This window comes from Malurus melanocephalus, unplaced genomic scaffold (genome assembly GCF_030028575.1).
Source record: "Malurus melanocephalus ecotype Western Australia unplaced genomic scaffold, MMel_1.1 scaffold_306, whole genome shotgun sequence".
Classification (NCBI taxonomy): Eukaryota; Metazoa; Chordata; class Aves; order Passeriformes; family Maluridae; genus Malurus; species Malurus melanocephalus.
The window spans coordinates 448,028-471,753 of NW_026623538.1; the positions used below are offsets into that span (position 1 = coordinate 448,028).

At 41.3% G+C, this 23,726-nt stretch overlaps 1 protein-coding gene across 3 annotated transcripts in view; it reads right to left on the reverse strand.

The window, feature by feature from the left end:
* Positions 1–20,200, reverse strand: part of FAM110B (family with sequence similarity 110 member B) — a 111,960-nt gene extending 91,760 nt beyond the window's left edge. For 2 of the 3 annotated variants that reach the window (XM_057377203.1, XM_057377200.1), the window contains exon 1: positions 20,066–20,200. The gene's annotated coding sequence lies outside the window, so the exon portion shown is untranslated. Of the gene's footprint in view, positions 1–19,365; positions 19,601–20,065 lie in introns of those variants that run through there. The other variant, XM_057377201.1, reaches the window with a different exon arrangement.
* Positions 20,201–23,726: the final 3,526 nt, after the last annotated feature.

Here is a 23,726-nt window from a genome sequence, read left to right on the forward strand (position 1 = left end):
GATAATCTTTGCTCATTTTACATGCAAATAGCCTAACTCCACAAGTTAACTTTTTAATCCAGCAAATTTCAAGTGAATTTCAACACTTGAAGAACTGTTGGGAACAAGCTTTCTTTGTATTGACAATACTTTACATTTACACTGCATAGCAATTTAATCAGGATGTTATAATTTAGTTCTGTGTGGGTGTGAACTGACTTGCTTCAAAGTCTGCTTCACAGCTACAGAAGTTATTCATGATGAAGATGCAATTATATTAATCACATGGGCTGAGTACAATGTCTAAGGCTTCTGCACATCTGCCTCTGGGAAGTTAGGACCTTCAACTTCACATATCAGAAGACTTCCCCTAAAAGCAGTAAATGTATTTCTTGACTTTTGTCAAGACAAACTCAGTTTTGCTGGTCCTGTAGCACCCATAAACAGGCTTTCCAAACTCTAACACATTCACAAGATCTCGGCCAGGAACAGAAGAAAAGGAAAGGGTCAATGCAGGAGTCCTGAACACAAACATTTTAACTAAAAATTACCTTTTCTCCATCGAGTTTGCATTCTTTCATACAGTGCCAGGCATCGAAATACAGACTAAAGCTCTAAACCCTAACATTTGAAGGAACTACACCAGAAACAATTTCAACATGCCAACAGCGAGGGTATCTAAATTAACCTATTTTTATTTTGTTCATAGCTTACAAACAGAATGTTTATGAGAAGACTCTTACTTTGATTTACATAATTTGCAAATTAATGGAAAATACACTACATCCCCCTGTGTAAGTTATTCCATGATTAATTATCCTAATTTAACTACCTTTGCTTTCAGTTCTAGGGTGACACAAAAGATTAAAATAAAATGAAAGGCTTCATACAACTATTTTCCCCAAGTTTGCTTAAATCTCTAATGCAGTAGATTACTGTAGCTGTAAGAGCCAAGATTTTATCTATTCTTCCAGTTTACATATTTAGCAGCACTCTTCCCAGTGTTTCCAGTGTAGATATATAATACCAGGCCAAGTCACTGATGCTGTGTAGCCAAACACACAGGGCAGTAGTTGTTGAGGAAGAGGAACAGGAAAGCTGGACAAGGTCAAATGAGAGGTTTTATGTTTTAGTAAGTCCCAATGAACTACAACAAGAATTGGCAAGCTTCCATATTTGYTAATTTTGCTAACACGGACGTATAGTTTCAGGAAAGCGTAAAACTCAATCCTGTGGCCAAATTTTAATATATCAAWACCACAAGGCCTCTTTTGGGTAGAGTGTGGTGACACACGGGTCAGGAGGCTGGGGCCATGGCAAGGGGCTGAACAGGCAAAGGAAAAATGCCAAGGGTCCCCAGCCCCAAGCTTGTACCACACTGAGAATACACACATGCTCCCGTGAGGTTTTATGATTGTGTTCAAAATTACACAGGGGAAGAAAGACATTGGGGTGCTGGAGCACATCCAGAGAAGGGCAACAAAGCTGGTAAAGAATCTGGAGAACAAGGGTTATGAGGAGCTGCTGAGGGAGCTGGGATTGTTTAGACTTAAGAAAAGGAGGCTCAGGGCAGACAGACCTTATTACTCTCTACAACTCTCTGAGAGGAGGTTGTAGCCAGGTGGGGGTCAGTCTCTTCTATAACAAGTGACAGGACAAGAGGAAATGGCCTCAAGTTGTKTGAAGGAAGGTTTAGATTGGATATTAGAAAAAAATTTCTTCACCGAGAGCTGTCAAGCATTGGAACAGGCTGCCCAAGGAAGTGATGAAGTCACCACACCTGTGATGTGGCGCTCAGGGACATGGTTTAGCAGTGCCCGAGAGGGCAGTGTTAGATTAATGGTTGGACTCAATGACCCTTGAGGTCTTTTCAAACCTAAATGACTCTATCATTCTAAGGTGAATATCTTAACACCCTGATGGAAAGGAATATGCTTCCATGCATGTTTGAGAGCAGCAGCACTTCCCCAGTGAGGAAGCTTTCTAGCCATGGAGGATAATTTTTGAGGAATAAAGCTTTAAGTTATTAATAAGAATGAAATCTCTTGACCTAGATTTTCTCCAGCTTTAAAAAAAAGCCCATATAGACACACAACACAGTCTTCCTCTACAAACACAAACATATTACACTCATCATACAGCAGTGCACTTCAAAACAGATATTTCACAACGAAAACAAAAAAAGGCTTTTTGTGCTTCTCCCTTACCCAGCTTTGTCTAAGAACATGAATACTGATGATGTTTGATTAAAACAGAAACCTGAACCCCAAGTTGCATGTATTTAGTTTTCAAAAGCATTTTACAATTTGATTTTCTTCTTGCCTGCTGTGATAATTGATGAAAACTACACAGGGATTAAAATGAGCACAGGTGCGTGTCTACATAGTTCAAAGAGATTTGATCTCRAATGAAAGTAATAATAAGATAAAAAAGCTTGAGTATTTTTAGGAGTGGATTTAACATAGCCTAACCAAATAAGCTTAGATTAAAAGTAGGATTTTACGGTCCAGATTTSATGTTACTGACATTTAAAATGTTTATTTCAAAACGTATCAGAAACTTTTGTGAGCAGCACCTGATTTACTTTTGTTAACAGCCCTCCACATCATATATGTCAGAACAGATCCAGAGAAAAAATAAAAGCACTACGAACAGTAAACAGCACTAAAATACAATACAAGGGCACACATAACAAAAGACATTTGGCACTAAATCAACATTTTTAAATTTATGAGAGGCAAAAGTCTATGAGCTGAGAATATCTTTCTGCCAATATAAGAATCAGCACAAAACCCGTGCTCATTGTCTTTGCCAAATTTATCCTGCTACAGCTGAATCACAACTTCCTTGCACCCATGAGGTCAGGAACCATTTGAAAAGAAATGCACAATRCAGCTAATCTTTGTGTCARCTCATACCCAATGCAAARAAACATGATTTTCCCCATTTTTCTSTCCCAGCYTCCTCYAGCAAAGYTAACTAGCATGTTGCTAATCCCAAATTTGTTGCACTACTTTGTTAAACAGATTTAAAAGACAAATGCACACAAATCACACAGGATAAAGAATTTATTCTGTGCTCAAGGCTTACTGCTGAGCTTCCATTAAGAACTGAAAAAAACCAAACCAACAGCACTCAGTTGTATAGAAAACAAATTTATTTGTCTCAAAGGAAGACTATGCTTATGCAGACATTTTTATACAACAGCTGCTTTCTTGCCTAAACTACCTAAACCACTGTTCCTGCAATAACATATTCAATCTTCTTTCTGAAGCAGAATCCAATATATTTTTAGGCCTCTGAATAATAACAGTAGGAGATTACAAATATATGGATCAGAGATGGAAGAATTCCCTTTCCTCCTTTCCCTCCCCATGGGGGGAGGGGAAGCTCATGACTCCGTCATATGGGACACAAGAGCTCATCAGCACTTCCTCCCAACAGGCTTAATTTTCACTTAAGCACCTTTTTGAGTGAACGAGAATGAGGGAACATTGGCAATCATTTCACAGAAACACATCAGTGAAATTGTCAACATCTGAAATTTTCCCCAGCCACCCTGTAACTTCATTTACCTCCATACATTTTTCTGTACATTTAACCACGAATTTATACTTTTGCAGCATCCAAATGTAAATTAACTCCAAGTCCATGCCAAACATCCTATTGWCTTCCTGGTTTTGAAGCCCCTGAAGTTTTGACTTTAGATTTTCACACAACCCTCGGAGGATTCACCAGGGCACCAAGCCCAGTTTTTCAACAGACTAGTAAAGAAACTGAAATTAAGACATGAAAACCTGAAAGAAAAAAAAAAAATTAACACACCACAAACACATGCTTCTAGTACATTTTCTTTAATCAAAAATATATCCCATGCCATTACTACACAATTCAAAAATATTTATTCTAGCTCTGTTACAACACCAAGAAACTAATTTTCATGTTGCTTAAATCAGCTTGTAGGCTTGGTATAGATTTAACTAATTATGACGATGATTTAAATAGCTCCCTAAATACAAAACTTTCAAGGATAAACTAAGGAAACTGCATAAAGAGAAAACAGTCTTTTACCAATTTCTTGTCAATTATATTGCTGAACAATGTAGTTGCAAGATCTTGTCCTGGACAATATTAAATTTTATATGCAGTTCAATTTTTTCACACCACATTCAAAACTGCTGTGATAAGAAAAATTTAAAAAAGACCACTAAAAAAGTGAACAAATTRTTTTTGACATTTCACAAAATTCTGCAGGTCAGTTTAAGGCCTGAAAAACACCTATTTTTTTTTTTTTTAAAAAAATTATAGCATATAATTCTGTACTCAAGAAACCATACATGTATTTACTATAGAGTCTGAAAGTAACAAAGTGGGGGCTGAGGCACATACTGAAAAAAGGCATCAAATGCAAAATAATTTAGGTACTTTAAAATAACCTAAATATAAAATTGCTGCCATTTAATTTTAATTAACAGAAAACCAATTCATTTTTCTGCATGAATTTGCATAGCACATGGCTAATTACTACCTTGTGAAGAGTCTAGGGGGGAAAAAGGCATAAATCTTTACATATTTCATCAACAATAAAAACCAAAATACCACTGTTTGTGAACTTTTTTCTGGTGAGAGAGCAGGTATAAATAAAAACATGGTTTTTAACACACAGGCAACTATACAAGAATAAGACTATAAAGTGAATCAGCACAGGAAACCCAGGATTAAGGCTGAAACTTTATTCTAATCCTTCTGTTCACAGAAGTAGCGGTCACTAGGCAGCATGCGGTCTGGGCATGCACCTGCAATACACTGGCAGGATTTAAAAGTACTTACAAAGAGATCAAGTTTGTCTGACAAAAGTTTCTCTTTGGCTTAGGAAGTAGAGTATCTGCCTTCTCCAAAAAACAAACAATAACCACACACATCAGATTCTCAGTGATTTTGCCAGAATGGTACCCAGAAAGGTCAAGAAAAGACCAAAAAAATTAACAAAAACCTTCTTGCTGACTGAACAGTTCAAGTTGACAGTCATACCACACCACTACTCTGTGAACTTTGCATTACCTTTATGTAAAAAAGGATTAACTGATGAAGTCTACCCACTTGGTAAAGGTCTTCACAGACTGAAGAATGTAGGAGGAATTCTTCAAACACAATGGAATTCCCCTAACAATTAAATAATATTATCATTTATCTGGTGCTGAAAAATGACTTGTAAAAGAACAAGGCTCATCTTTAAATACCATCTCCTTTCACCTCACATAATCTTTTTTGATACTTCTGTACTACAACTTTAGGTATAGCAGCAGGAAACTTCCAGCTGRGCTTGGTTTATCAGGAATTTCCGAGGTATCTATTTGGGAGCTCTTCTGGTGCACCTGGGAGCTAAATGAGCATTCACAAGTCCACAGATCCATTTTTTTATCATGAAAAGATTCGGTCACGACTAAAAAGTGYATGGGGAGGGATTTCTAAATCCCGTGATTGTAAGTTTAGCATAAAGCACAGAGAGCCACAGAGACCAATCAACTTTGCTGTGCAGCAGCTTTGAGAAGTCCCTATTTTCCTCCAAGACCAAATAGCTACTGGTATTAGTCCCAAGTTGTTTTGTTACAAAAGTTTAAACACTAAAGGAACAAGAGACATTTTGCTTACATTGGGTGCTGCTCCTCTTGAAGTGGAGTAGAATTGAATTTCGTGAGCTATAACCGTTTATGGTTTAACTCCTACCCCACCCCATTGGTAGCCAAATACTGACAATAAAACCGCAATTGAACACTGTGAAGTGGAAATTCTTGCAGGCTACCTTCTGACCCTTCCCCTCAAGCATGTATGACAAGCTGATTGCCATTTGCAGTGGTTTCATACCACTTCATATTCCATCACCAAGTTCTTCTATGGCCTGAAGGCTGCAGTCCAGCAACAGGGATCACAGACCAAGGGACAACTTACTTACTTCCATACACCATAGGGTTGCTTGATTTGAAATCAAGCTACAGGATCACATCACTAAGTAAACAAAGAATTTTATGGCATTCATTATTATTTTAAACCAGTCAAGACATCAGCTGCCATATCTGACTATGAAGAAACTGTGACAGGCAAGTTAAAAAAGCTCCTAAAAACTGGAACTCACTGAGCTGATACTGAGAGATACTTGGAGAAATAAAATAGCATTTCAGCTTCCAACTGAAGATGTTTACATAATTAAGACATGCAAATAAGGATAAACAAAAAGAAAGGGAAAAAAAAATCTTTAAAAGCTCTGACTGTATCTGCAACCATTTTCCTGCTTACAAAGCCACAGMCTTGACTGACAATGAAATGCTAATACTAATGGTTATTTAAAAGTTCATGGTAATTATATAACTTATCCTTTTAAACAGTTTACTGTATTAAATACTAAACAGCTTTATCCTGCATAAAATCAAGCCAAGATACAACAGAGCCTCTTCACTGCAATTCTCAGTTTTTCCTTTGAAAAGCAGACTCATTATGTACTATAAAGAAAATAAAGCCTCTAAAAGAAGACTAAATTCTTTCTTTCTTTCTCAAAGGCAGGCTCTGAAGAGATTGCATAAAAAGAGATTTTATTCTTGGCTCAAATATGAACATTTGGGAATCACTACTTTTGAGCAAGGACTCACCCACTTAAAGGCAGAAGAATTTATTTTGAAAAAGTGGTGTGAAATTTCAGGGGAAAAAAAAAAACCCATGTATTTTGCACTTCCCAGCTTTTGGTACTTTTCCAGTCAAGACAAAAATCTCAAAATAACCTCTTCCCCATATAACTGTTTTCTCATAGATGCTGCCAAGCTATCTAATACCACCAGCAAGAACTTCTACAACAAAGTAACTATTTCCAGATAATCCAACTCAGACGCTTGACAGYAAGATAAAAGAGCATTTGAGCCTGGGGAATACATTTCACTGGGTGCCCACCTTATGCTGCCTGGTCACCAGTCTGTTCAGTGCCTGTCAGAAGATGTGGGGGAGCAATGCTGTAGCTAAGAACTCATGGACAACCTCTCAAARCACAGGGCAGGGTAGGGCAGAGTTTGAGCCCAGCCCTTCAGTTAAGGACTGTGTTCCTACCATAGCTGATAGTCCTCAGAGGAGCAACGCTTCTCCTTTGGATGCAGACCATGTACTGTAACCATTTCCCCAGATTCAGTCCAAACCAGCTGCAGAAAAGGAAAGCTCATCCAGAAGATTAGATCAGGTCCCTACAGAAACATTYAGGACTTTTAATATTATTTGTGCATGGACACATGTGGACACCATCATGTTACAGAAAGAATATCAAGGGATAGAGAGGAGGACTCAGTCTTCTATCCCCAAGATGACTCAAGATTACCTGCAGACATCCACATGTTTCTCAACTGTTGAGGAATGTTGCAGATCCTACAGTTAATCACACAAATCAGAAACCAGATCAACTCCTTTTCCCCCATCTCATGCATGCTTTCCTGGAAATGCTGTTTTGTATGTTCTCATACTATTTTATGTGAAGGAATTGTTATTTCTCTCTATTTAAGATGCAAAACCTCAAYTGTGACCCACCAGTGCTCTGCACAGCTGAACTCCTGGCACAGCAGCCCATGGAGTCATCTGTGTTTCTCCTCTCAAGTGCTCGTCACAGAACCAGAGGTGAGAGACACCAAAGGATGCAGGAGGGATGGATCAGTAGATCCTAAAGTCCACTCCAGAGGCCAACCATGCCCTAATCCAGAAGAGAGGCAGGCCAGGCCATGTCCTGTGGGCTCCTGCAGGAAGCCTGAACTGTGGGCACAGCAGGSAGGCTCTGTGCTATCAAGGGGCTGCCTCTCCCCCAGGATCATTGGGAAGTTCAGCTGCAAGGAGCACCCTGCTGCCAGGACAGGCCCAACACTTGCATCCTGCCCTCAAGGTGGAACAGAGGACCGAGGGAACACTCCATTCAAACACATACTTGGCCTCTGCCTCGCTGCAGATGTGTCTCCATGAGCTGCCTTCACAGCAGGAATGGGAAAAAAGGGCATCAGATAGTGGCTACTTTGGTAACTGCCCTCCTATCACAAGTATCAGTCTCCAGCTAGAATTACTGGATTACTGGAATACCAGCCACCAGCTCATCTTTTCTCTTCTCTTTTTATTTAAATAYCCACACCCTGGAATGTACAGAGGAGTAAATTAAGGCACTTGTATTATATAGGTCAAGTCCTGACCTGCTCATCTACATACATTAGCATACAGGTAAAAGTACTACAAACATCAAAAATGAAGCACTAATGGTTAGCTCAAATACACATCCTATGGACTGTAAGAAGTAAAAAAGTAACTAAAAAAATTTAAGACAATACAAAAATAACAACAGAGACAGTAAGGCGGTGCTTCATTTGAATCTTTTTCCCAAGAAAATTTTCCCTTGTGAATAGTTAGATGTATTATGAGTAGACAACATAATAAACCAGACACTTAATTTTATTTCACTTTACATTGTGTACGTATTCAGGATGAAGACCAAATATATATATCAAAATAATTCAGATCTGTCTTGAAATCATCTGAAAACTTTGTATATAGTTTCCATGTAGAATATCCTTCTTTTCATGAAGAGCATATCCCTTCCCAAGAATTGGTGAAAACAAAAATCATCATGTAATTGAGAACATATAAGCAGGTATGGTCTGTAATTTCTCATCAAGGAAAAGAAGTTCTCCYGTACTTTAAGCTGTCAAAGTCTGTGAAGTTGTGATCAGAGACATCATGGTATTAGAAAAAAGAACCAGTGGACAACAACCCTATGGCACACTCCCTTCAGGAGCCTTCAGAGGCACAAAGCACAGCAGCCACAATTAACCCAGGCATACTCTAGCACTGTAATTCCCTCCTCCATATCCAATCTCTGCCTTTTCCTTACCCTTGGAGAACCTTCACTAGAAGTTTACAAGGCACTGAACATAGAGTTTCTGACACTCTCATTTACACTTTGATTGTCATTCCAATGAGCTAATTGAACACGGATAAAAACTATAAGAGCCATTCAACTTGGTGAACAAGATAAACAAAAATGAAGTGAGGTATATCTTGTTGTCAGAGACCACAATCTTTGCAACTGTGAAAGAGTGAGTTCTGACACTGACTTGAGAAAAATCCCAATCTAGGAAAATCTCTGCATCTCTGTGTAACTCTGCAAAACAACTTCAAACAAGGAAAGAGACAAAAAAAAAAAAAAAAAAAAANAAAAAAAAAAAAAAAACCACCAAACCTGCGCCCATGTGACTGTTCTACAGAGGAACAAGAGGCTATTATCTCCACTCCAACATATGAGTTATTCCAATAATACAAAGTGAATTTTAGGAGTTTGGTATTCTMTATATTGCCTACTAAGAAGAGAAAAGTATTAAGGAAACCATGGGAAATCCACTGTTGCAACTCCAGAACTGTAATGCAAAAAGGACTATGTGGAGAACTGTTTTATTGCTTCTTTCAGCTCAGTATATTATGGTACCAAATTACACTTCATTGAAGCAGGACTTCATGRGTATTGTCGGCACCCTTCAGTCTGCTTCAACGGCAAGAACAGCTAACGTAATTTTCAAATATAAAATGGCTTTCAAAATTTGCACTCAGTTGAATGAAGTATTCCATGAAAGCAAATCGCACTGATTAAGGAACAGGTTTTGCTTCTCATTAGAAGTTCAGCTTTAAATTAGTGGAAGTTCTAGGCATGGGAAAGACGTAGGAGAAAGACTGGAACCTCACAGCAGGCAGCTTTGCATTAGTATCTGTATCACAACTACCATAATACAAGCTGCCTCCTCGCCTTCACGTCCAACTCACACTGCAATTCCTTCAGGCTTGAACCTGCAGCAACAGGTGACAGGCACTGGCCTGCAGAGCTGCAATATGAACCATGCCCAGTGCAAGGGCTTTTCGGGACACACAGTCTGTGTCCTTCCAGTCTCCACCATCTTCCATCTCAGCTGCAACACCTACAGGGCACTGTTTTTGGAGAACATATTCTGAGCCCACAGCAATCTGCAAGAGTGAACATGGATCTGTAGAGTGGGCAGCTCCTCTACTCAGCATCTCTGCAGATCCTCTCTGAACAAAATATATAATGYCATCCTGCTAGTCAGCAGTAAGGCAAGCCTACTGTCACTGGCAGCATTTCATTAGCCTTGACCACAATGACAACACAGGAGGCAAATATTCCTCTCTACTTTGGCTCAGAAACACAGCCCACACAATCCAGTAAAATACACGTAGGAGGTGGAGTGTGAGTATCTGATTTCAAATTGGGGCAAGCCACCTCATAAAAAAATCTTTTCAGGAACAGTCATCCAAAAGTGATATGGAAATCAAATTAGTTGATTGCAGCAATCCAAACAGCATCATTTGATACCTTCATAGAGGTTCTTGGATAATGAAAGTTTAGGAGAAATCCTGTATTTTATTAAACTCAGCATAGCTCGGGGACAGGGCCTCTCCCTACAGCTTTTGCGTACTGCATTTTAGGCCAAGTAATGAAAACATTAATGCAGCTTAGCCAGCAAAGCACAAGTTAAYTCAGCTTCTATCTCCCCAAAGCCTATAATTCTCTGGTCTAGTCTTCATGAAGAGCACTTAAAAGTGTTTCAAATAAAAGGTGAACATCCATATAATCATCTCTGCACATGCCTGTTTATGGGCAATATGGATGCTTCTCCAGAAGGCACTGCAAAGTACACAGTTCTCTTCCCAGGCACTGGAAGAACAAGCAGATGCAACTGCAAGGTTAGGATACAAAAAGTAAGCCCAGGAAATGACATGCAGGTTCCACCRTGGCACTATGGACAAGCCAGTGATGAGGACACAGCTGTTTGATGGCTGCACAGCACCCAGATCACCACGACTGCACAGGCTGGACCCACACGGAGGCACAGCATGAGGTACAAAGTTGGCACAGAACGGGCTTTGGGGACAGTAGCAATGCAAGACACCAACACAGAGAATGTTAAGCAAAATTCAAGAGCTGCTCAAAATGTGAGGTGCCACTGGATCCCAGGGAGGCCACCACACTCCACATAATGCTCATAAAGAGTCCTCTCGGATAGTCCTGTATCAATTCTTTTAGTCCAGCATCTGATTTCTTACTCTTAAGGAAATTAGCCCTTACCTCCTGGTGTTAAGGGAGRCCTCCTTATTTTTTCATTCACATTCAGCACTTACTCTGAAAATTTTCCTTCMTCCTTGATCCCTCCAGCTTGCATAATAATACAGGTGATCAAGAATAGTAGGCCACTAACTCGATTTTGCATTTTTATTACATTTGGGAGAAAGTCTGCTGCAATAATCTTGTTTGATTTCATCAGCACTTCTGTTCTYTAGCACATATTCTGGATGAAGCCCATGTACACAAACTAGCACGGTGCTATTTCACATAATTTTTTGACTTTCTGGTCCAACCTCTCATTTAACTCATGTCTGCTGTCAGTTTCCAGGTTCCTAGGTCAGGAGAGGGTGATTCACATATCTGCCTAGTACGCCAGGATGGATGACTTCACAACTGGGGCCACAGCATCAGAACAGCACAAAGATGTAGAACCAAGARACTTTTAGGAACTAATGGGATCAAAAAATAAAATAAAATCAGACAAACCAAAGAGCAGTTGATTGTCTCACCTCACAGAACGGCAAAATATCCCATTTAAAATTTCACTCYCAATAGCAACTGTCCAAAGCAGCTCCAAGAAAGCTGTGGAGCAAATTATTGCCCAGAATACTATTAATTTTACATTTGCTGAGTGAGAAMCGTATGTCTATTTGTGTGCATTTCTGCAATTGCACTTTTCATTCATTAAGTTGAGAAATTGCTTTTTTATGCAATCTGCTACCATTCAGATAACAAAACAAAGTAATGTCTGGTAGCTAGCTTGCTGTTTTTGGCTTTAGAAGGGTGGGGGGTTTTTTCTCCTCTCTTCCTGTGAGAGGAAAGCTTTTCCCAAAGGGTTCAAGCAATTTCATAAAACAAATGTAAAAACAAAGACACTTCTGTTTAAGGACTGAAGGTTTTGTTTTAGTTTAAAGGGGATTGAGAGGGAAGGAAGAGAGAAATGACAYTGATCATCTTTCAATTAAAAGGGGGGAAAAAAGAAAAAGAGTTCTCAGTCCTAAAAGAAATCTGTATGATAGTACAACCTTGCTATAATAAACAGGCCATCAGAAAACAAATCAAGATTCTTTTTCTAAATAAACAATTTTATTTTAGTCACAAGTGAACACCTCAAATGACAACAGTAAAACAACATTTTTCTCCAAACTAAAGAGATAACATTATGCACTCCTATATGCTGTGCTTCATTAGCGTCAGTGTCTCCTTTTCCTCACAGTATATCAAACAGAAAGAAAGGGGGACAAGGGGAAAAAACTGAAATCTCCGGTTTTAAATACACAAAGATTTGAAGGATTCACTTCAGCTAGAAGTTCTGAAGCTCAGCCTAATAAGCATCATTTCATTTGCACGAAATATGACCCAGCATTACACAAGTAGTAAACCACAAACTTGCACAGATAACAGTGCAAGATGGAGACAGGACAGCAACAATAAAAAAGGACAAAATTAACTAGAACACCTAAAATCCTTCAGCAAAGCATGTATGGAAGCCTTGCASGAAATCTGAGTAAGCAGACCTTGACATCTGTAAATATCCCCCAAGCATTTGTACAAACATTTTGGAAATCACACATTATAGAAATGCAATTCTAGTTTCTGATTAGCAGATACTAATTAATAGAATTAACTGATTTATAAGTAAGTCCCTACCTATTGAATCAAGTTTTATTATGTAGAGAGATGATCATAAGTGATCCTCAGTGACAAAATAACATTTATCCAAATGGAATAAAAGCAAGCCATGAAGGTCCATTCACACTGCCTACCATTTAAAATCATTCAGGATTGACACTCACAGCAATTATCATTCAACACACTGGGACAACTAACAGTAATAAAATTCAGTAATAYTGCAGTTCAGAAAGGCAAAACAACACAGATAATAAGAATCTTACAAATTAAATACAACATGCATATGGAATGCATCATGTTACTTACTTGTACTTACATGAGCAATTAAAAAATGTTAGTAATAAATTTGAATTATTCAAAATATAATCTTGAAGTATGTGGCTGCATGAGAAGTGACAAGAGGTTCTTAARTAAGGTTTTAAAAATAGTCTAAACCCACTGGAGTTAGACAGGAAGACAACAAATTGACAAACATACCACAGTATCATTTAGTTTTATATTTACAAAATAAAATACAAATAAAATGCACATTACCAATTAGCATCATCATCTCAAAAGTCTTCTACCTAAGCATTACGTAAATTATTCTCCTCCATCCCAATTTAAACTGCATCTATCTATACATGCACATAYATACATGAGAAACTCCCTTCTTGTGGCTGCCTGACCTCCCAAGTAGTAGCATGYACAGATTAACTTGTCAAACAGAGAGAGACAACAGGCAAAGGTCACTAAAAATTCAAAAGCCTGGGTSCATTCATGAATTCAGGCAGTTACTTAAAACAGATTTGCCTAATATTGCGGAGAGGCACTAGATGAAGAAGACAACTCAGAGAATACTGGACTCTGCTGTTATCTTCCCAATAAAGTCTTAAAACATTTCCTCCTATTTCTTAATTTTTTTCCAAAGACCTCAAATTGTAACAGGAAATTATTTGAGTGATTTTGTTTTTAGAGAACACAGCAAAGCATCAGGAGACAAGGGCTCTGCTCTTTGATTTACTGAAGACTGTTTGAATTGAGGTTGAATCTTTYCCTTGTAAGTATGAAGTAACTTCCACCTCATCCATTAATATTTGAAGGCTGTCAAGTGAAAGATGCTATAGAGCCCAGCATAGCTCTAGTCTCATCTTTTTTAACAATACACCCAACACTTARTGTAACAGAGCAATAGGAGTAAATGAAAAATCAAGTAAGCAAATAGTCTAATAATGCATGCTAATAGCTATCAGGACAATAAATTCAATTTTCCCTGGGATGGTTAAATCATTCTTCTGATGGCTCAACACAATCTTCTCACAATTACTTCCTCTGGGGCATGCTGACACATTGTGCTTATTACACAACTCCTCTTTTAAGAAAAGAGCACACAGGCATTTAAAACAAACACCTAAAATTCTGTATTTCAGATTTTTTATAAACTATGCTGGAAAGGAGTTTGCAGCTGGATTATTTCCAAGGAAGTAAGACACCTGCCTTATAAATTCAAAACAAATAGATGTAAAGCAATATCAAGACGTTGATCTTGCTTTGATGTACAAACACACTCAAAGCACCTTATTTTTTCAGTGGTTCTTCTCAAAATGCATTCATACAGGTGACATTTTCTTTTTTGTTTTTGAAGTCATCTGTAAACTTCCAGAAGTTTCACCAGACATACAAAGACCAGCTAAAAGAGAGCTTATAAACATAGACTTTGATGCTACAGCAAAGACCAAACTAAATCAACACRGCATAGCCCTCAAACCACGTATGCCATTTTTACACTTTCAGTGGGGTACATGTCTCTTCACTGTGTACCCATCAACTCTACAACACTGTCACTAGAGAAAGTGTGTCTCAACTGGCACAGCTCACACCTCCATTCCTTTTCATAGCTCAGCACCAGCACCTGGTCAGGTATTGAAAAATGAATCCACAGAGAAGCACACATYCCCCCAGCTGAGAGTCCCCACCAGGGATCTTCAACAGCCCCGCACCCCATCTTCTGCACAAGGCACTGCCCAAGTCCCCCAGAGCACTGTCCCCAACATCAGGATGCAGCCAGTGCCATGAAACACTCCTAAGATCAGAGAGCATGAAATCAGGCAGAGGATAAATATGGGCACTCACCCTACAGGACAGCATAACCCTTTTATTTATTTATGGGTCCAAGTCAGCCAGCCTGACCTCCAGACTGCATGTCAATTTACGCATATTCTGTCCCACACTTATTAATTTGTGGTTATCTTTAATATTTTATGAGTTAAGCTTGATTCCACTCCATTATGCACTAAAAAGAGAACAAAATAGCTACTAATGTCATAGATGAGTGTTTTTTACTTGCTATAAATTCCATTCACCATCTCAGGGCTAGACAATACACACTCCCCAAAAGTAAGTGCTTCTGCTCATCTCATCTCCTCTACTAAAGTGACTTCTATTTCTGTTGATTAACTGTGAACACCAAAGCATAAAATATGTCAGTTTGTTACAYGAACTGCTCAATTCCTGCACAGTCACATGTAAACTTCAATACTTAGCTGGGACTCAGGAGACGTACAKCTAGGAGGGCATCCAAAGTCTGACAGTAAGGAAACTCCTTTTGAAYTCCCCATGTACATTATTCTTGTATTCATTCATCAGTTTATCCTTCTGTACATCAAGTTTTTAATCCAAAATCACAGACAAATCTTCCGTTTATAACCCTTCCTCTGCTCCAAGAATTTGCCCCAGGGAATTTCTAAGCAGCTGCTATCTCCCATCTCGGCCATTACTAAGACACAAAAGACAGAGTAGTTTTAAGTTTTGGTCTCTCATCTCTCTCCAGATTGTTCACACTACATGATCTTTGCAGCCTGGATTTCCATCCACATGTTCCACTAGGATTTAGTATTTTCTGTACATAAGTGCCCAGAACTATGTACAGTATTTGACACGAAGTCTCCCTAATGCCCTGCCTCATAACTTGTCTATCTTCACTGAAGAGCTCTTCCCGACAATCACATCTGCTCCCATTTCATGGTCAGTATCAAATAAGAGTCATCCCTGTTTGACTATGGTGGTCAGGCCTTTTCCTCCAAGCAGGTTTTAAGGGATAACTTGCCAGTTGATAGCACATGTGTTGTTAATAATCACTCAGTAGATAACTTCATTTTTAGAGCTATTTAACTTCCTGTCATTCCTATTGTTTCAGTCATCACAGACATTCAATTCTTCCTGTGCAATAATCCAACCCCACCTCAGTGCTGACTGKGTTTCCTAACTTTGCCTCATCAGCAATCATCCTTTTCACACARTTATTTCAGCCAGTACAGTGAAGTAAAGAGACCAGCCCTCCACCAATACTGATGCAGGGCATGAATAATTCCTTTATTCATACAGGCAAACTCACAATTTCTGCTTCAGGAGACACCTCACCATTCTTCAGCTAAGCCCCATACTTCCAGTGTAGTTATTTCTGGTGTATATATGCTGAACTGAAGACTTCTGTTCCTTTTGTCTAGGACATTCAGTATTTAACCAGTAATAATATGACTTTAGTCTTCCATGACCTAATTGTGGCAAATACATGATGCATTTTATCCTGTTTTCCACTTATCCTTTTATACTTAATTACTTTTTCCATTCCAAATTGGTTCTAAATCCTTGAATTTTATTGTGACCAGAGTAAAAGGTGTGAAGATTTCATTCTCCTTTTAAAATAAATGGAACTATATTTCTTTTCCTGTATTGCTATCATAACTGCTACACTCAGCCCAATAGATAACACCCAATTCTATTTTTTTTAAGCTGGCTTCTGGGCCCTGCACCAACTCTTTCAGAGGCCAAAAGCAGAGACCCTTAGACTTAGTTTGGCTGGGAGCAGACATAAGACATTTATTCTAGTCATTTCCGTTTGGCACCCTATCTTTCTCCCACATTCGAATCTTCATCTGTATCTAAACAACTAAAACACGAACTGCTAATCTTAGAGGCATCAAGCATTTTTCATACAGCCTGGCCCTCACCTCATAGCCAAATTCTCTTCTCCTGCTTTTTTTATTTTTTCCCTCTCTTCATCTTAAATTTCTTCATCCTCTAGCTTTTGGCAATTTACATGCTATCCCTGCAGTTTCTGCTCTCCAACAATCAATCCCCTCCTTTGCTTCATTCCTTTTAGGTTTTCTGGTAACTTGCAGTATCTTATTCTCACAGCAAGGTCCACAGCTCCACTTGGCAAGCTTTTCCTCCTCCTTAAAATGCAGTTTCCAAGCAGCTATTGTACCTTCCACATAAGACAGTCCAAGACTTTTTTTTTTTTTTTTTTTTTTTTTGCAAAATGGAGTGGGCATATAGAACAGACAGATGACACAGATATTGATAGAGCATATTTTTTTCTTTCCTTTATTTTCTTTCTTTTTCCTTTTTTTTTTTTTTTTTTTTTAATTTAAACCTCCAGCTCCTACAGGTCTTTTAACTCCTTGGACAACTCAAACTAGTTCTTCTAACTTCTCAGAACTTGCCCGACTAAAATAAAGCTTCCCTGAAAGAAAAAACACTTTGTAGTTGACATCTTTCAGTTTAATTCCAAATTATTAACTTGTGGCTGATCATGTGCTTAAGGCCTTATGGAATGGAGCCGTAATCTAGCAGCAGAAAATGAGACACATTGTCAGCCAGTGAAAAACCAGAGATGTTCCCAGAATTTAAAGATACACCCTCTAGTTCTGGGCAGGCTGTAAAAACAAGCCTTCATTTACTCTGCCTTCCACTACAATTAATGGCCAAAATCTACCCTATGATAATGCATTGACTTCCAACTTAAATAGTCAGCCCTGGGAAACATACTTACAAAAGCACATCTGAGAAACACCTTCCCTTTACCCATCAGCRCACTATCCAAAATGTGCTCTGTAGCTCCAAGCAATCAAAACATGCTTGCAAAGCTGCTTCCTATAATTTGACTCMGTTTTGCCTCAGTAAATCAATATTAGCCCTCCAGATTTTGGAGCATAAGCATGAATCTTTAACGGAAAACCATCTCCCATCCAGTGGAAGACTGCACCTATTTTAAGTGCAGCAACAACTAGATCTTCAGCATGCCCACCACAAGCCTAAGGGGGCAGAGAAGGAGGGTGCTAGTGGCCAAGCACTACAACACAACACAGAAAGAGCCTCTCTAACAAASTGACAGTAAATGATCTCCACGTGAATCTGGAAAACACGGTTTTTCTCTAACTCTAGCTTGTGTTACAATTTGCCTAACGTGGACAGACTGGCATGAAGGCAGTCCAGGCCTTCAGTGCAGCAGAGTGAACTTGCTGGCACAGGTTATCAGTCCCATCAGGCAGTAAATCACACTCACCACCACATTCCTGGTATGCCTGCACCTACACGGCAGTGCACAGGCACCTGCCTGCTGCCTCTGAAACCCAGAGGGGAAACTCAGTACCGCAGCATGAAATATCAACTGACATGCTAAGTTACTAACCCACATGAAACGGGGCCCTGAAAGGGCACACAGCTCTGGCAGCTCCAACAGCCCCACACCATGGCACGGGATGCCCACCACCCCTGAAGGATTGATGGTGGTCTCTGCAGCCACCTTCCTTGGCCACCAACACCATCATGTTCATCTCCCATAGTGCCTTCCCATCTCATGACCACTCTCACCAGTTTAAGCCATGTTCATCTCCCCAYAGTGCCTTCCCATCTCATGACCACTCTCACCAGTTTAAGCCAAGCCTTTCCAGCAGCGGGGTGGGTGTTCTGCTGCCATCCAAACTGGGGAGCATGGCACCGGACACTTTGAAAAAGCAATTCATTGTTAGCCACACACAAAGAAAGAGCATCCTACCTTTCACTCCAGAAGTGCTTAAAAGTGTTTTATCCTGTTAATTCTAGGTCAGTTGAGCGCACGTGTGGTATGGATTACACTGACCCTTTTAGAGCTCTCAACATTTTTAAGTAAGTAGGACGCTTAACATCAGATGCACACCAAGCTGCACACCTCCTGTATACCACACACCAAGATCTGCCAGCAGGCTTCAAGGAACAACTAAGAAGCAGTAGCTTTAAAAAGCATGGCTCTTACAGCACACAAGTACAAATGTGAAATAATTTATAAATGCCAAGTCTGACCCAGTACCACATTAAATCAATACAGGCATTTTACAAATATGCCTGTATTGGATGAACTGAAGTGACCTTTGCAAAGCCACCAACAAATCAGCAGCAGATTTACAAACAGTACAACAGTACAAGTATTTACTGCTGAGGATAAAAAGGTCTACATTAAAGATAAAAGTTGTCCTAATGTTTACAAAATGCAATAGCACTGTCATCGTAAGCACAAAGGAGATGTTTCATCCTTAAATATGKGGGTATCTAGAGACTTTAAACACGAGGAAGGATCAACACGCAAAGAACCATAAAATTCAAGCTTARAAAGTTAACACTACAATTCTTTGGAGATATAAATTTKCCGGTGCCAGGTCTTTKCAAGTTTTAACCTTCTCTGCACCAKGAGCTACCACACATATTGGACCCTTACACACAACTAATCCCATTGCTTTCCCTCCTTTCAACAGATGCCTTGTCTGAGCGAGGGAATGAGGACGAGGAGGGAAACAACCCAATGCATTTAAGTAAATTACCTTTTGGATCAGCCTCCTTCCCTCGCCCAGYTAAAGTTTTCTTGAGGTCAGATTAGCACTCCGAAAGGAGAGCAGGCGCCGGCAGGCCCCTTGGCAGGCGGTGCTGTGACAGACCCCGGGGAGGCAGCCATGTGCTCAGCCCCGCATCCCCCCGAAAGGGCATCCCGGGAGGAASTTCTCACTTCGCACCGACCCGGGGCAATAACTCGGAGGAGTCCGACAGCGATCGCTCCCAGCGGCTTTCTCCTGGGCCATATGTTTTCCCCTGCCATTAGCGAGGCATTTCAGAGGAGCCAAACCGCCCTGCCCGCTCCGCCGCGAACGCGCTCGCGGGCTGGGGGTCGGAGCCGCCGCCCGGGGCCGGGGGACGAGGCCGGTTCGGCCGGTGGGGCACCACCCGGGGCACCCACCCCGCGGGGCTGCGCTCCGTGTCCGCCCGCCCGCCGACCCCCGGCGGCGTGCTGGGCTGGGCTGGGCAGGGCTGGGCGGCTCCTGCCGCAGCACCCGGGGGACCGAGCCCCGCGCCCGTCCCCGGGGCAGCGCGGCGCCCCAGCCCCGCTGCAGCCCGATCGCCAGCCGCCCGCTGGGCCGGTGGTGGGGGTCCCGCCCGCCCCCGCTCCCCAGGGCCGCCCCAGCAGCGGGGAAGCCGCGGGACGGCGCCGCGTTCGGCCCCGGGCCGGCACCCCATCTTGCCCCTTACCGTCCTGGCCAGCGCGGCGCGGGAGCTCCCGCAGAGGWGCGAGGCGGAGCCGCGGAGGGCAGCGAGGAGCCGGGGCCGAGAAAGCCGCCGCCGCCGCGAGGAGAAGGCGGAGGGGGCGGAGGATCGGCGGTGGAGGGGCGGAGACGGGGCCGGGGGAGGGCCCGGGCCGCTGCCTGCCTGCCGCCCGCCCGCCGCGCAACCGGCGCTTCCTCCCGACGCGCTGCCGTGCCGAGCCGAGCCGAGCCGGGCCGAGCCGAGCCGGGCCAGCGGGGCGGGGAGGGGAGCACGGGGCGGGCACTGGGCTCGCCCCTTCCCCGGCCCGCCCGCACAAAGGGACCCGCCGCTGCCGCCTTTGTTCGGCGCCGGCAGGGGAGGGTGCAGGGCGGCACGCTGGGCGCTGCTCCCTGCTCCCGCACGGAGGTTGGCTCCTCCGGCGCTGGCAGGCGAGGAGCAACTTCACCGGAGTTAATTTGGGGCTGTGATGAAAACCCCTCCACCTGTGCCAAACGCTGCTCGGCATCCAGCACTGAAGTCAGCCTACGCGCGCTGCTTCAGCTGCCTGTTTATGCCTCAGGAGCTGACTGGTGACTCCTGTTAAATTAAGGGTGGGTGGTTTATTGCTCAGGGTAGATGAGATCGCGAAAATTGGTTTCTTAGTATTTTGTGCTTGGCAGCCACCAAGAGCTATTGAAAAACGATTTTCAGGTACATCTTTGCCCCATTATCTGTGGTAGGTCACAGATTTTTCAAACGTTTTTACTCGTTTGCCTGTTGATCTACATGTCCAGTTGAGGTATCTTTCCAAAGTTTTTTAGGTTTTTTTTTTTTTTTTTTTTTTTTTTTTTTTTTTTTTTTTTTTTTTTTTATGGTACTTTAGCGCTCATCCTACAAATCTCCAGGCTTACCGATTTAGCCATTTAGTTCGCGTATTTGAGGTCAACGCATGCAGTCCTGTCATGCCTGTTAAAACAGTAAAGGGGGAGAATTTCCCCTCTTTCACTTCTAGCTTAGAAGAGACTGACAAACTTACAAATGCCTTTGTATGAGGACTTCTCTGAAGGATGGTTAGGCTTTGGAATGAGCAGTCACTGTGCATCCACAAGTGATCTTTTAAGAAGGCAACAACAAAAGTAGACTACCCTCGGGTTGTTCAAACCAGGCATAAACCCWAACTAAGCAGCCTTCTTTAAAAGGTCTTTTCACATAATGTTCATTAAGCCCCAGCAGTTAAAAGGTCCCACCTGGGAGCCGTCACTATGCAGAGCTCTGCTTCCGAGACTGAGCGGGGCAGAGCAGCACAGGGCTTTAGATGCTAAGCCAGCTCCTCAGGTTTAGTACTAGACCATGTTGCATTTTTGTGCTCCAAAGAAGCAGGTGGTTTATCTGTTCCCCTGGCTATTACCTAGAAATTTTCTGTGAGGTATGTGAGGAAGGAGGGGAACCTGTGGCATGTGAGCTCTTCCACATCATCCACAAGGACCTTTTGGTTCCTACACATGTTAGCATAAATGCATCAGAATAAGAGAATGAAAAGTATGTGAATTTGAACCTTTATCCTGTAGCTGTGGTGTAGGGGGAAATAACTTTTTTTGTTTTATCTTTAAATTAAAAACTACGTGCTTGGAGGCAAATAGTCTGAAAATGTAAAACAGTGTAGTAAGCATGAAGAAGCCTGCCWAAGACATCAAGCAGCCTTAAATAAAGCCAATGTGCTAGGGGTGTAAGGTACATCTTCCATCCTAGAGGCTATCGAGATCTGCTTGCTGTATTAGGCACTAGGGCCAGAAGCCAACCGTCAGCCCTGCAGCATGTGCTGAATGGAGCCTTTGCCACACAACTTCGTAGTCATTTGTCACACATTCAATCCACAGGCATCCCATCTCTTGTGGACAGCTTTTACAGGATGTGCATTTTGCCTTTAAGTCTCTCGGCTGGATGTACATGGTAAGGAGAGAAGTAGGTAAATGCAGCTGTGAAATGAGATGAATTGTTCTGGCCAGAAAATTCCCCAATTCCTAGTCAAAAGAGAGGTTTATCAATATTTTAACTTTAGATCAATATACAGAYGTTTGCTAAAGCCTAGGTGCATGTMTAGCAGTTCTGTTGTGCTCTTACCGACAAAACAAGAACTATGGACTTGTTTCTTACACTATTACCTGGTAAGTTTTTCACACCCAGGCATCACATGATGGATAGCTTTATTAAATTATGCTGCACTGTGTAGCTSCTGCCTCTGGGAAGAAGTGGGGAATAATACAATTAATATCTCACATTTTAATATAGCTGCTAAAATATAATCTTTGTTCTCACTGTCAAGATTAGTGACAGAAGCCTCAGACAGATGACCAACCCATTGAAGCTGTGGTGAGAGGTCCTGCCACTGCAAGGCAAGCTGCAGCCTTGAGCTCATTGTGAACACSCATGGGCTTCATTCACCCTTTAACAAAACCAGCACCCTGGCCCTAAGATCATGTTTAAGGATATTTCGAATTACTRTCCTTATACTATCCTTGACTAYRTCACTTAACATCCTGCCTCAACAAATCTTTGTGTTTTGAGACATTGTAACTCCTGATTTATAAATMATATCTAAGACAAGAAACTTTTTGTAATTTTATAAACATGCATATACCTGATTAAATTCACTCAATAAGGCTGTTCAATAGGAATAAATTCATATCATATTCTAGATTTCTTCTTTGTGCTTTCAAAATAACAGATTATTAGAAAATGCATTTATCCCAACTGTCCAATAAAGTATTTCACAACTTTCAAAAGGTTTTAAGATCAAAAAAAAATAAAACCTCACCTATTGATCATAACTCTCTTCCTAAAGCCATACTCTTATAAGACCAAGAATAAAGCATTTATTGCTCTAATCAATAGGTTTACTCAGAAACAGCTGACACCACTTAAAATCATGTTAATTAACACAGATTCTCAAGGTCCAGTTCTAATGCAGACAAGCTGTGTCCACCTTAAACAGAGCCTCACGCTACTTGAATCTGCCATTAATAGTAAGTCTCCATCTCACAGCTGCTAAACCTAAGGCCTGCTTGCATTCAAAGAGGATTTTATTTGTATTTTGGTATGGCATATGCTATTCACAAAGTCACCTGTAACTRTGAGTAAAAATGACTGAGAACAAAGCCACTCATTTTCCACTTGTTAGCTCTAAAATCCCTGCTGTGGAAAGTTTGGGATTTTGATATGTCTTCGTGGCATAGACTTATGTGCAATGCTCAAATACATTCACAAATGCAGACTTGCTGCCTGAATTACTGTGGCACTCAGGCTGAATTTGCTACGGCAACTGAAGTACTGAGGGGTGTAGCCCTCCAACCTSTCCCAGCCCCTCTAGGGTGTATTCATCTTGATAAATATTCTCTCCAGTCTGCTGACCAGGAGGTGTGAGYTGGGGTCAGTGTCAAGCTGAACAGATCAAACTCTAACCTGCAGCAGCTACACCCTCAACAAGTATTTTAGTGTACTTGACCCTGATTAAATCCATATGTGTGATTTCTGATGGTCAGCCTGCTGAGCCTATCCAGCCATCACCCCAGCTTTGCCTGCCCAGGTGGGAGTGAGGTGGCCAGACAAAAGCACCACTTTAACCATCACAGCTGGATCAGCCCATCTGCACTTTACTGAGCTGCAGTCA